This window comes from Myotis daubentonii, chromosome 9 (genome assembly GCF_963259705.1).
Source record: "Myotis daubentonii chromosome 9, mMyoDau2.1, whole genome shotgun sequence".
NCBI classification, from domain to species: domain Eukaryota; kingdom Metazoa; phylum Chordata; class Mammalia; order Chiroptera; family Vespertilionidae; genus Myotis; species Myotis daubentonii.
In genome coordinates, this window is record NC_081848.1 from 80,029,505 (window position 1) to 80,043,114 (window position 13,610).

General features: G+C 55.4%; 1 long non-coding RNA gene across 1 annotated transcript; it reads left to right on the top strand.

Annotated features, from left to right (window-relative positions):
* Positions 1-2,543: 2,543 nt before the first annotated feature.
* Positions 2,544-12,950, top strand: LOC132241350 (uncharacterized). Its single transcript, XR_009454488.1, has 3 exons — positions 2,544-2,738; positions 4,811-4,861; positions 12,876-12,950. It is a non-coding gene; the product is annotated as an uncharacterized LOC132241350 (long non-coding RNA).
* The last annotated feature ends 660 nt before the right edge of the window (positions 12,951-13,610 follow it).

A 13,610-nucleotide genomic window follows, 5' to 3' on the forward strand; every position in this document is an offset into this window, starting at 1 on the left:
CTCTGGCTGTCCACGGGCTCCCATTCCTCCAAGGCTGGTCCAGCTCAGACCCGACCCCCACACTGCGTACTTTTCTTCTCCCTCCCCTCAGCACAACCCCCTCCTCCCTTTGCCTGGGAGCTGTGATTTCAGCGAAGGTGCGAAGGACCCCAGGCCCACCAGGCCAGCAGTTCCCACAGTGCCAGAGCACAGCTGCCCCTCACTAGCTCAGAGCCTCGGTTGTCCTATCTGTAAAACAGGGCTCCTAACTGTCCTAGCCGGGTGCCAGGAGGGTGGAATGAGAGGTAATGTGGTTGGGCTTGGTAAACATTGGCTGCAGTGGTCTTGGCCTGGCCGTTTGTCCCAAAGGCCCCCCTGCCCCTCTTTTGAGCTGTGGAATCTCATGGGCAGCATGGCCAGCCTGCAGATGTGTTTCATTTGTCTTAAAGTGACTTGTCAACATTTAAAAATTGGTAAATTTCCCATTAAACATTTATATCTTAAAAAATAAAATAAAATAAAAAGCCCTGGCCAGCTTGGCTCAGTGGATAGAGGGTTAGCCTGCAAACTGAAGGGTCCCAGGTTCGATTCCGGCCAAGGGCACATGCGTGGGTTGCGGGTTCAGTCCCTGGTGGGGGGCGTGCAGGAGGCAGCCGATCAATGATTCTCTCTCATCATTGATGTTTCTATCTGTCTCTCCTTCTCCCTTCCTCTCTGAAATCAATAAAGAAATATATTTAAAAGAAAAATGTTGGATTTCTTATGTGTAAACCATATGGACAAATAATCTTAAATGCTAATCTCCCGATTTGATTGGTGTCCCCCACCCACCTGGTTCTTCCGTTATTTAAGAGAAAGAAAGAAAGAAAGAAAGAAAGAAAGAAAGGAAGGAAGGAAGGAAGGAAGGAAGGAAGGAAGGAAGGAAGGAAGGAAGGAAGAAATTCTAGCTTCCTGTTAAGAGTTAGATCTGGGGCTAGCAGGTCTATAGCCCCTGGAATCCCCGAAGACAGCCCGAGCTGGAGCTGAGTAGGCTCTGCCCCTTCAGACAGGGCACTTGCTCAGCGGGCCTGGACCTCGCTTCCCTCCATTCGCTGCCAGACCTGAGGGCTCCTGGAAACATCTCCGTTCAGGAGCCTGGTAAGCAGGTCTTCAGATGAGCTCGGGAGGTTCAGGAAGGTTAAGTGCGTTGCCCAGAGCCAGCAGCCGTGGAGCTGGGCCTGGCAGCCATGCCTGCCACCTGGTCCAGTGCCTCTTCTATTAGTAGCCACAGCCCCTGTGCCAAGGACTTCACCGCCCCCAAGACCCCTAGGGAGCACATCCTATTATTAACCCCACTGCACAGAGGAGGACAGCGAGGCTCAGAGAAGGGCAGTGGATTAGCCCAAAGTCACATAACCCGTCAGCAGAGAACAGAGACCGAGCCAGATCTGGCTCTGCCTCAAGCACCCTTCTTAATGGCAGTACTCACTGTGCCCGAGACCCCCTGGCTCCATTTCACTGTGCCTGGACAACCCCAGCAGGCGCCCGCTGGCAGCCTGGCGGTCTGCCAGGCAGAGGGGCTGCGGCTTTGGCTCAGAACAGGATGCTGAAAAGGCATATCCAAGGCCAGGGCAGCCTGTGACCAGAGCTCCCCCAGCTTCTGACACACAGGAAATGGGGCTCAACAGGGGTGAGGGGGGAGCCAGAGCTGTCCCAAACCCGCATCTGAGTTCCTCAGGTCATGTCTCCTTCCTGGCACCGCTCCCCACCCAATCTATTCATTCCAGCTCCAAAGCCCCAAACCCTAACCTGCATGGAGCGCGCTCACTTAAAACAGCTCAGTGTTCAAACCCAGGCTTAATCGTCCCGACCTGGCAATGCCTGTCTAATGCTCTAAGAATCAGACACAATAGATGCTCAATTCCTACCACCGTGCCTGGCCCGTAGTAGGCACACAATACAGACCTGATGATTGGATGGGGAGACGGACCCCCATTTTAAGGATGAAGAAGCTGGGGCCCCTGGTCACTCAGCGTCTGAGTAACAACACTGGGACCGGTGCCAAGGAGCGATGGATCTGGGCCTGGGCTCTTGGCCACCATGCCACATCCTGACTAGGCTTTTCGGGGGTGGAGGTGGGTGGGAAGAACTTCCACTGGCCTTGCAGAATCTGACCACAGTCAAGGCCCCCTCCGGAGCTAGTCAGAGAAATGGCTTTCCAGGAATTTTGTGCCTTTGCAGGGGCCTGGGGGCCCCATGGCTCCGCTCCTCCCACCTCGTTTCCTTGCTCATTGTGTCTCCGATCACAGCTCTGGTCAGCAAGGTGTTCGCTCCCAATCCCCTCACCCTGAAGCCAGCAGGTCATGGGGAAGATGGGGGCTCCCAGGCTGAGAAGCTCCATAGGTTTGAGGGCCTTTTCAAGTGCTCCCATTTTCTGAGAGTCCCACATCCGAGTACTCATCCTCCCCAAAGCCCACAGAAACCACAGCACAGATGGCTAGGGCGGTGGTGGCTGGCATTTGCTGGACACCACTAGGACTTGCCATGTATTATTGCAGCAAACCCTCCCTGCTGCCCTTTGAGGGGGCTGCAGCTTGGCCCATTGCGTGGGTAAGAAAACGGAGGTGCAGGAAGTGACCTGCCCACAGGCACCAGAGCTGATCAGAGGCAGAGTGGAGGCTTGGGAGCCCCCATTCTCCCAGGCTGACTTGGGAAAGATTTCATCTTGGGGTGGTGGGGGCTGGCTAAGTTACCTGGAGTGGATCGCAGGCCTGGTCTGGGTGAGCCTCAGTTTCCCCATTTTTAGTAGGAAGCACAACAGCTGCCCTCTCTCTGAACCTGCCTCCTCCGGGTGGGGGAAGGGCTGATGCTCCAAGTGCGGGTTTCCCAGGCGCTCTGGGTGGGGATGGCCTCACTGACTGAAGAGGGGGGCTCGCAGTCCCTCTCAGCCCCTGGAAGGGGGGTCACCAGGTTCTCTGGCTCAGGTTCCTCCACCCAACAGGCCTGGCTCCAGGCTCTCAAGTTCCACCCCACCCCCAGCCCATCTTCATCCCAAATCCACGGTCTGTCGGGCAAGTTCCCTCCACCGAAGAGCAGCGGAGTCCACGGTTCCGAGGGGCCCCTGGGAAGCCCCAGACCCAGGCGGGTGACATGGGCGGCTGAGGCTCCTTCCCTGGGCTCCCGGGCCTCCAGGCGACAGGGTGCGACATGCCTCTTAGGGTTGGGGCACTTCCTGAAGAGCCCGCACCCCTGCCTCGGGAACCCCCAGGGGGTATGAGGAGGGGCGTGTGGGGAGCAGTGGGGACAGCCAGGGTGCTGTGAATGTGAGCGCGGTGTGCGTGCAGCGCGGGCGCCGGGGAGGCGTGTAAATGGCCGGGGAGCCGCGCGTGTGCACACGCGGAACGGACGTGCGGGGCGCTATGCGATGCGCAGTGCGCGGGGTAGCCGGGCTGGGGAAGGGCGCCCGGCGTGCGCTGTGCCGGGCGTGCAGACGCGCGGAGCCCGGGGGTCCTCAGCACGGGGAGGGGGCCCAGCGTGCGTCGGCGCGCCGTGCGCTGGGGATGTGGGGGCGGGGGGGGGCGTACTCACCCCGGCTCCGCCGACGAGCCGCCGCTCCGGCTCCGGCGTGGACACTGGCTCGGGCTCCCGGTCCCTGGCCGGCTTCCTGCAGCGCGCATGCACCAGCGGTGAACCCGGCGGTCGCCCGCAGCGCCGCCCTGCAGTGTCGGCCGGCTCCCTGCGAGCAGCGGGGCTCGGGCCGGGGGCTCGGCCGGCCGGGCGGCGGACGGGAGCTGCGCCGCAGTCCGGGCACGCTCCCAGGAGCCCGCTGCGCGCTCCCTCGCGCTCCCGCCCGCCCGCTCCCTCTTTAATTTAAAGCGACAACCCCGAGCGCTCCTCCTGCTCCGGGGAGCTGCGCGGCGCTTCCGGGGCCTCAGCCGAAGATCCCCAAGCGCGCCTCGGAGTCCCGGGCGGGGTCTCCCGGAGGCCCAGCCCAGCCATCACTCCCAGGCCCGGGGACCAGGTGGGCATGTGCTCGCCAGGGGCTCCGAGAGGCAGGCCGAGCACTGGGCGCCGAGTCTAGCCCCGGCCGCCGCACCCGGGCTATCCTCTTCCCTTTCTGGGCCTCAGTTTCTTTTTCTGTAAAGCATCCTGACACTGCGCCCTCCCCGCCCCAGACCCCTCCTCTGAATGGATGCTTACCTTCTCCCACCTTGACTGGGCCGTTACTGCAGGCCAACATCATCTCACTTAATCCACTCCGTTTTTTACACGAGGAAACAGGCTCATAGGTGAAATGACCTCCCCCAGGTCCCAGAGCCAAAGGTCAGAACCAAGACTAGAACCCAGGCCTGTGTAACCTCGAAGCGCTTACTCTTAACCACTTAGGGGTCATGCTTCCTCTCCCGAAGGAGTGAGTGAATCATTCAGGAGGTGTTTATGACGCCCCCGCGGGACCGCGCGGTGCCAGGTGTGGGCGATCCTCCATCTCCCGGGAACAGCTCCCACCCTGCCCTCGCAGTCTGATGGGTAGGCGCTCACACATTAAGAGGGGCTGGGCTCTGCGTGGGACGGTGCCACCTGCCATGGGCACAGTAACCAGGAGAGCGGGCTTAGGTGGGCACCTGAGGAGGCCTCCTGAGGACTTGGGGTGGGGTAGGGAAGCGGGGTGAGGACCTCAGGAGGGGAGCGCCCGTGCAGAGGTAGCAGTGGTCCTGGACCATGAACCCTCCAGGCCTCGGGGGCTGCCCTCTCGGGAGAGCTGGGTCTGTGCTGGCTTTGTGCGGCGGGGCTTCCTTGATCTAAAAGGCCGTGCCCAGGGGAGCCATTAATGCAGTTCCACTCTCACCCGCAGGGGGCGCCCTTCTTTTCCGTTCATTTTCTGGACCTGGAAGAGGAAGAGAAAGTGAGTAATTATACCCTTTTGGCCCGCAGTGGTTCTCAACCTTCTGGCCCTTTAAATACAGTTCCTCATGTTGTGACCCAACCATAAAATTACTTCTGTTGCTACTTCATAACTGTGACGTTGCTACTGTGATGAATCGTCATGTAAATATCTGATATGCAGGATGGTCTTAGGCGACCCCTGTGAAAGGGTCGTTCGACCGCCAAAGGGGTCACGACCCACAGGTTGAGAACCGCTGCAAAGTTTAGAGGGAGAGGCTGGGCACTGGGTCATGGGCTTTCTCTGCCACTGCTCATTGCACTGACTCTTCACAGTCACATGCAGTTAGGTACGACTGAGCCCATTTTCCACACAAGGACGCCTGGCTGAGGAACGATCGTGTGCCCGGTTTGGGAAGGAGTGGTGTTAGACACGCCATCCTCACCTAAAAGGACACACTCTGATGCGGGCTTCCTCTGGAGTAGCAAAGAGGTGAAGCTGAAGCTGGTCTGGCTCTGGGGTCAGCCTCCCGGGCTGAGTGTGAAGGGAGATCTTGTCAAGTTCAGGTTTAAAAAAACCCTTCAAGCCCTAACCAGTTTGGCTCAGTGGATAGAGTGTCGGCCTGCGGACGAAAGGGTCCCAGGTTCGATTCCGGTCAAGGGCATGTACCTTGGTTGTGGGCACATCCCCAGTAGGGGGTGTGCAGGAGGCAGCTGATGTTTCTCTCTCATGGATGTTTCTAACTCTCTATCCCTCTCCCTTCCTCTCCGTGAAAAAAATCAATAAAATATATTTTAAAAAAACAACAACAAAAAAAAACACCCTTCAATGAACAGAAAAGCGTGCACACGTGCACCAAAGACAGGGCCTACGCGTGCCAGCAACAGGCAGGTGTGAAATGCATTGTAGCACAGTCACATGGCATACCACTCGGCGATGGGGAAACAGGACTACCGCGGCCCGCAACAAGGTGGATGAATTTCGCTTGTCATGTTGAGCGAAAGAAGCCAGACACGAAAACACACATTGCATGATTCTGTCGACAGGAAATTCAAAAAAACAGGCAAAACTACTCGCTACTGTTCCCAGTCAGGATGGGCATTACCCGTGGGTGGCGACTGGAAGGGGCCTGCAGGGAGCTCTGGGGTGCGGCTCATGTCCCGGCTTTGACCTCCGTGCGGGTCCCTGGGTGTGGTCACTTTGTGAAAATGCCTGATCTTGCACAGTTATGATTTGTGTACTTCTCTGTGTGTGTGATTCCCTTCAATACAACTTACAGCCCTGGCCGGGCAGCGTGGTTCGTTAGAGCGTCGTCCTGATAAACCAAGGTTGCAATCCCCAGTCAGGGCACATGCAAGAATCAACCAATGACTGCGTCACAAGTGGAACAACAAATCAGTGTTTCTCCTCTCCCCCCCCCCCCCATTATCCCTTACTCTTGCTCTGTAAATCAATCAATAAAAAATATACAACTTAGAAAAACAAAAACTTCGTATGGCTGCCCGCTGCACCCAAATAGCAGCCAAACTCCTTCTGTGGCCCTGTTGGCCGCCCTGACCTGTCATGCCAGCCTCCTCCTCACTCACCCACCTGCCACCTCAGACCTCCTGGTGTTCCTGACACCTGCCAAGGCGTTTGCCACCTCAGGGACTCTCACTTGCTGGTCCCTCTGCCTGGAAAGCCTTTTCTCTCTTCTCGCCAAGACTGCTTCCTCCGTCTCCTGTGCGTCACCCTGAGGAAACCACCTCTTCAGAGCGACCCTCCTGGCGACCCACCAGCCACAGTCCGCAGTGGCTTATTTGTTTACAGCTCATTTTCTGCATCTACCACTGGACTAATTATCACAAGCCAGAGGGACGTTTGCTGTGTGCCAGGCACTCTTCTAACAGGTGTCAAGGCATTGAATCCTCGACCCCCTCTGGGGAGGTGCTATTCTGAGTCCTATTTTATAATTAAGGCCATTGGGGCTCAGAAAGGTTATATAACTTGCTTGTGGCCACAGAGCTGGAAAGTAGCAGAGCCGGGAATTGAATCCATGCATCTTGGCTTCAGAATCCCTTCCTTTAATTCTGCACGTGGACCGATCTTGCCTCTCTTCTTTGCTGTGGTATATCTGGGACAGTGTTTGTGGTGCGAATGAATGAATGGATGGTGAATAAAGTGCTAGTGGGAAGTGGCGGGAGGCTTGGATCTGAGAGTGGGTGTTGAGGAGAGCGGGTAGGCTATGGTGTCTGGAGTCCCAATCACAAGGGAAGCAGGGACCTGAGAGCAGATGGGTCTCATTGCAGCTGTGCTCAAGGCCAAGGCCTTACCCATGTCTGCCGCTCTCCAAATTTCTCTCTGCCTATCCCCAAACCCTTTCCGGAGCTCTCTGCGCAGGCTTTCCTGCCCCTGCCCTTGCCCTGCCTCCTTGTCAATATGATGTTTCTCTCCAGCTATGAGCTCTCTGGCCCTCCCAGGGTAGTCCAGCCAGGCCTCCCTCACCTCTCCAGCTCCCTTCCTCCCACCCCCACCCCTGAGATCCAGAGCCCTCCTTGCCAGCCAGGGAGGAAGGAGCGACAAGACACTGCTGGTCACACAGGGAGAGACTTTATAAAGATCAAAACACCAGACACACAAAGGGATTCTAGCCATGAAAGCGACAGCAGCCGGCACCTGTCGGCATGCTTCACATACTCTTTGTATTCATCATCTCCTTTGAACCTCCAGGTTGAGAAACCCAAGTTCAAGAAAGCTGCAATCACCGGCCACGCGGATCCCACAGGACCTGGCCCCAAATCCCGAGCCCTCTCTCTCCAAGGAGCCCCGCGGCCTCCCTTTGTTCTTGATTGAGGCTCCCACCATCCCATGACTTAGGGCCCCCACCTTGCCTGACTGTCCGCACCCCGGTCAGGAGGTGGCCCCTAGAGTTGCTGTCATCAGCACAGCTCCTTAGAGAGTTTGCCCTCCAGGGATGCAGAGAGCATGAGGCTGTGGGCCCAGGACCCAGGGTGGGGGAGTGCTGAGGGGGCAGCTGAGGGAGGCCCGGAGGTGCAACGCTGCCCCGGTGGCAGGAGCTAGTTCTCCCAGCCCCAGCCTCAGCCGGTCTGCTTCCCTGTGGCAACTCCCCACCCCGGGGACCATCGGTCTCGGCACCCACGGGATACCTGGGCTCCTTCTTCACCTGCAACTAAGAGCCCTTGGTCAGGGGAAGCTGCCACTGGCCTGAGGGCAGATGCAGGACAGAGGCCCCATTCCAGCCTGTCTGCCTGCCCCTTCCCTGCTGCTGGGTGTCACTCTGTCCGTCTGCCTCTGTGGCTCAGAGGCCCAGGGTTGGAGTGACTCTCCCCGCCCCACTCCCAGCCTGATCCAGCTCTCTGGGCCCCCGTTCACTGCCTGAGATGGTCCTGCCCTTGCCCCTATCACTGTCTTTGGCAGCCCCAGCCTCCAGGGAATGTCGAATTTGGGCATGTGAGGCCACAAGGGTTCCAGCAGCCTGTGGGGGACAGGACACCTAAGCCTATTCGTGACCTCAGACTCCATGTTAAGCCTTGTTGCTGCCTCTCTTTGAGTCAAAACAGCCTAGGGTCAGGCCCGCGCGCCGCCCCCCCCCCCCTCACCCCCCCCCCCCCCCCCCCAGCTAATCCCCGCTATCATCCTTCATCCTGGATCTCATCCACAAGACCCCAGCCTCCCACCATGTCCCAGTTGCCAGGGGCCAGAGGACAGCCTGGTGGGGGCCCCTGCCCCAGTTCCTCTGGTGCTGTGGGAGGCAGAGAAGCTCATCCGTGGTCCCTGTGGGCCACCCGTTTCATCCACTCCAGCCCCCAGCCCCCCAGGCATCTGCTCTGGGCACATTGTTTGGCCTTCCAGTCACTGAGTGAACAAGACCTCTTTTCTGCCAACTAGCATTTTCTATGGCTTGTGGAGGCGAAGGAGAGGCCATTCCTGATCCCTGGCCTTAGGCAGGGATAGTGTAGTGGTAGAATTCTGCCCCGAGGATACGTCCGAGTCCTAATCCTCATCCTTGGGCATGTGACCTTATTTGGAAATAGGTCTTTGCAGAAGTTATTTAATTAAGGATCTCTAGATGAGATCGTCTGGGATTTAGAGTGGGCCCTGAATCCCATGACTGGTGTCTTGCTAAGAGGAAAGGGAGGCCCTGGCTGGTGTGGCTCAGTTGGTTGGGCATTGGCCCGTGCACCTCAGGGTTTCTGGTTCAATCAGGACATGTGCCGGGGCTGCGGCTCTATCCCTCAGGGGAAGGGGTGTGTGCAGGAGGTAGCGTATGGATGCTTTGCTCTCCCATCGATGTTTTTCTCTCTAAAAATAAATAAAAAGTTTTTAAAAAGAGAGAGAGATCACAGACATCGAGACCCAGCGGGGAGGAGACTGGAATTAGGAGGCGCCAGGCCCAGAGATGCCAGAGGTGGCCCGTCACCACCAGAAGCTGGGAGGGGCCTGGAGAGAGTCTACCTCAGGCCTCCTCTGGAGGTAACCAATGCTGCCCACACCTTGATTTCGGGCTTCCGGCCTCCAGAACTGTGAGAGAATAAATGTCTGTTGTTCTAAGCTGCCAGGTTTGTGGTCATTGGTTACAGCAGCCCAGGAGCCTAAGACAGATGTCCCGAGCCTCTGCCAAAAGGTGCTGAGCAGAGAGCCATGGCGGCCCGGGGCACCGTGGCCCTGGCACGGGGGTTAGACGAGGCTTCGCAGCCAAGGTCATACTTCATGGGCCTGTAACCTCGCCAAGAAGTGATAAGGACAGGGTAGGACCTCACAGGCGAGGGCCTAGGGCAGGACCATTTGGCGTGTTGAGTGCCCAGCTAACTGGCTGGCGGGGCCTCAGCCCAGGGAGGGAGGGGGGTTGTGGCAGGAGCGTAGAAGGGTGAATGGAATGGGCCCAAGGGCTGAAGGCTTTGAATGTCAGGGTTGGAGCAAAGAGAAGAGAGGTAGACAGGTTCTGGATGGTTTCCTCGGCTCCTGGGAAGCCTGCAGGGAAAAAAGCAAGAAGGGGCAATCCAGGGGGCCTCTGAGAAGCTCCAGGGAGGCAGGTATCAGCTCAGCATAAATAAGAACTTTCTCATGGTCAGTCCCTCCCCACAACTGAGAGCATCCTTGAGGGGTAATGAGCTCCCCACCAAGGGAGGTGTGTAAACAAGAGTGCCTGCCTGGCAGAGACCTCAGCCCCAGATTAATGTTTGTTGTGGGTGGTCCCAAAGACCCTCTCTATCCTAACACCCTACACGTTGCCCGGCTGGGCCCCTCCCCTCAGCAGCCAGCTTTGGACGTCTCCCTTTCCCGCTCCAGGGGTCAATTACACAGAATTACTCTGACTCAAGACACCCACACCCCCTTTGCTGCCAGACTCCAGAGCCTGTCACCTGTGAAGACATGGGTGCCATCCCTTGAGGCCCAGAACTCAAAAATAGCAGGTCGATTCTTGCCTCTTTCCCCAAAGGAAAGGCTTCAAACCTCCTGGGCTTCAAAACCCCCAAATATCTCCCAAGTGCCTCCTCCCCTCAGGGGAACAATCACTGCAGCTTTTAGTGTGTGGGTAGCTGATGCTAAGTATCTCCATCTATTAACCTCTACAGCCCTCAGAGGCAGCAAGGGGGTTAAGAGCACCAAAGTCGCTGTGTGACCTTGGATAAGTTACTTACCTTCTCTGTGCTTCAGCTTCCTCAAACTGCAAGCCAGGACCTGCCTCCACCCCAGGTTGGCAAGAGCCTATAATGTCTGATACCTGGGGGAAATGATTGCCTTCAAAATAGGAAAGGAAAATAAAATATAAGTTAATAATTGATCATGCACAGTTATTTCGTCAACTAGTAAACTGCTTCTCAACCAAGCGTGATAAAGAATTCTACTTATTTACTGTAAAAGGTGGACTCATTTCTGTGAAGTGCTATGGGATGAGGCCTTCAGTAGTGGGAAGGACCCAGGGCCTAGGAGAGTCTTAAATGGCCCTGGCCCTCGAATTCTTTCCCCTCTTCCCCAGGCCTGGAATTCCCTTGGCTTAGCCTTTTCCAGGGCGTGAGCACCATTGCCAATAGGTCCCTGTTAAAATAGGGCAGAATACATCTCCGAACCCTCCCCAGACCCTGAGCCACAGCTGAGGCGGCCCTCCCTCAGGGCACCCAGGTGGTCCTCCCTCAGGGCACCCAGGGGGAGGTGTCAGGACCTCATGGGCACGAGCAGCATGCATGGCAGCCGCAGAAAGCATTCGGAGGTGGTGGCAGGTGTCACCAGCAGGGAGCTGGGCAGTCAGCTGACACAGCCGGAACAATCATAGCAAGACAGAGGGGCATGAGCTCAGGGCTTGGCACACAGCCCAAGAAGAGCCGGGGGACTGGCGGGTGGCTGGGGCTTGAAACTGCCCACCTCCAGCTAAATCACAAGGCCGGCTGTCTGGACACGCATCCCCCGCTTGGCTCTAACCTGTCCTGCCCACCCATCTGGGCCCGCACATCAGGGCTGGAGCCTGGATTTGGGCAAGGTTGCTCGCTCCAGAAATCATGCCATACCTTCCCCCTCACGGGAGCCCAGGATAGAGTTGGCACGGATGTGTCCACGGGGGAAGCATGAATGAGTGAAGATTCTTCTTTAGGGTAATTCTTAGGACTCTTCTATTTCTTTCTCTAGCCTGGGAGGTGGCAAAGTATTTTCTCTAAATGTCTCGGTAAGCCAGAAATCACAGGTCAGATACTCTCATTGTATTTTCTCACCTATCACTCAGCCTCTTGTCTACCCTTCACCATCTGTCAGGCCACACACTTTAAGCTTCAAACACTTGCCCTACTAACTATTCCCCAACACACCAAGCTCTTTCTTACCTCTAAGCTTTTCCTCAATGCCATTCCTTTTGCTTGGAATGTCCTCGATCTGCTTCTCTCCATACAAACTCCTCTTCATCCTTCAAAACCCTCTCCTGTGAAGCCTTCCATAGTTGCTCCACCAAGTCAGTCACTCTCCTCTCCCACAGTACCGGGACCCTCCCTCTAGTACATCACGTACATCACAGTGTGTGTCCTGGAATTACTTGTTTCTGTGCCTGTCCCTACTGGGTGCTGGCCAATTGAAGTGTGGATACCATGTCTTATTAATCTTCCGATCCTTTAGGTGCTTTGTCTATATTTAAAAATCAAAATCTCAGATTTATGAAGGCCTTCAGTGCCAGGCGCAGTTCTCAGTGCATTATGTGTATTGACTCATTTAACCTTTCAACACGCCCACTTTACACATTCAGCAGCTGCAGTTAAGGAATGTGGCCAACAAGATATGGAAATAACCTAAGTGTCTGTCGACAAGTGAATGGATAAGAAAATGCAGTATATACAGGGGTGGGCAAAAGTGGGTTTACAGTTGTGAGTATGAGAAAGTTTATTCTTGTGTTTTTATTTATTTATTATTGTACTAGAGGCCCGGTGCACGAAATTCGTGCACTTGGTGGGGGGGCGTCCCTCAGCCCAGCCTGCGCCCTCTCGCAGTCCAGGAGCCTTTGGGGGATGTCCAACAGCTGGCTTAGGCCTGGGAGCGGGCCACAGAGGTGGGAGAGGCTACCGCCACTGTGCTTGCCAGCCGTGAGCCCGGCTTCTGGCTGAGCGACACTTCCCCTCAGGCAGCGGTTCTCAACCTGTGGGTCGCGACCCCTTTGGGGGTTGAACGACCCTTTCACAGGGGTCGCCTAAGGCCATCAGAAAACACATATATAATTACATAATGTTTTTGTGATTAACCACTATGCTTTCATTATGTTCAATTTGTAACAATGAAATTAGGGGTCACCACAACAGGAGGAACTCTATTAAAGGGTCGCAGCGTTAGGAAGGTTGAGAACCACTGCCCTAGGGAGTGCACTAACCACCAGGGGGCAGCTCCTGCATTGAGCGTCTGCCCCCTAGTGGTCAGTGTGTGTCATAGTGACCAGTTGTTCTTGGTCGTTCCACCATTTGGTTGATTTACATATTAGGCTTTTATTACATATGATGATTACTTATTATCATTATTAACCTACTTTTGCCCTTCCCTGTATATACAATGGAATATTATTCAGCCACAAGAAAGGAGGAAATCCTGCCATTCATGACAACATGGATAAACCTTGAGGAAATTATGCCAAGTGAAATAAATCAGGTAAAGACAGATATTATATGATCTCATTTATATGTGGAGTGGAAATAGCTGAGCTCATAGAAACAGGGAGTAGAGTGGTGGTTGCCAGGGCTGGGGGAAATGAGGAGATGTTGGTCAAAGGGTACAAACTTCTAGGTATAAACGAATATGTTCTGGGAATCTAATGTGCAACATAGTGATTATGGCTAATAAGATTGTATTATACACTTGAAAGTTGCTACAAGAGTAGATGATGTGGCTCAATGGTTTAGCATTGACCTATGACCCAGAGGTCAGGGTTTGATTCATGGTCAGGGCACATGCCCAGTTTTCGGGCTTGGTCCCCAGTAGGGAGCATGCAGGAGGCAGCCAATCTATGATTCTCTCATCATTGATGTTTCTCTCTCTCTCTCCCTCTCCCTCTCTGAAATCATTAAAAAAAAATTATTTTTAAAGAGTAGGTCTTAAAAAAGAAATGGTACTTATGTGACATGATGGAAGTATTAACTAAAGCTATGGTGGTAATCATTTTGTAACATGTATTGTACACATTAAACTTAACAGTGTTAGCCCTGGCCGGCTTGGCTGAGTGGATAGAGCGCCAGCCTGTGGATTGAAGGGTCCTGGGTTCAATTCCGGCCAAGGGCACATGCCTGGGTTGCGGACTTGATCCCCA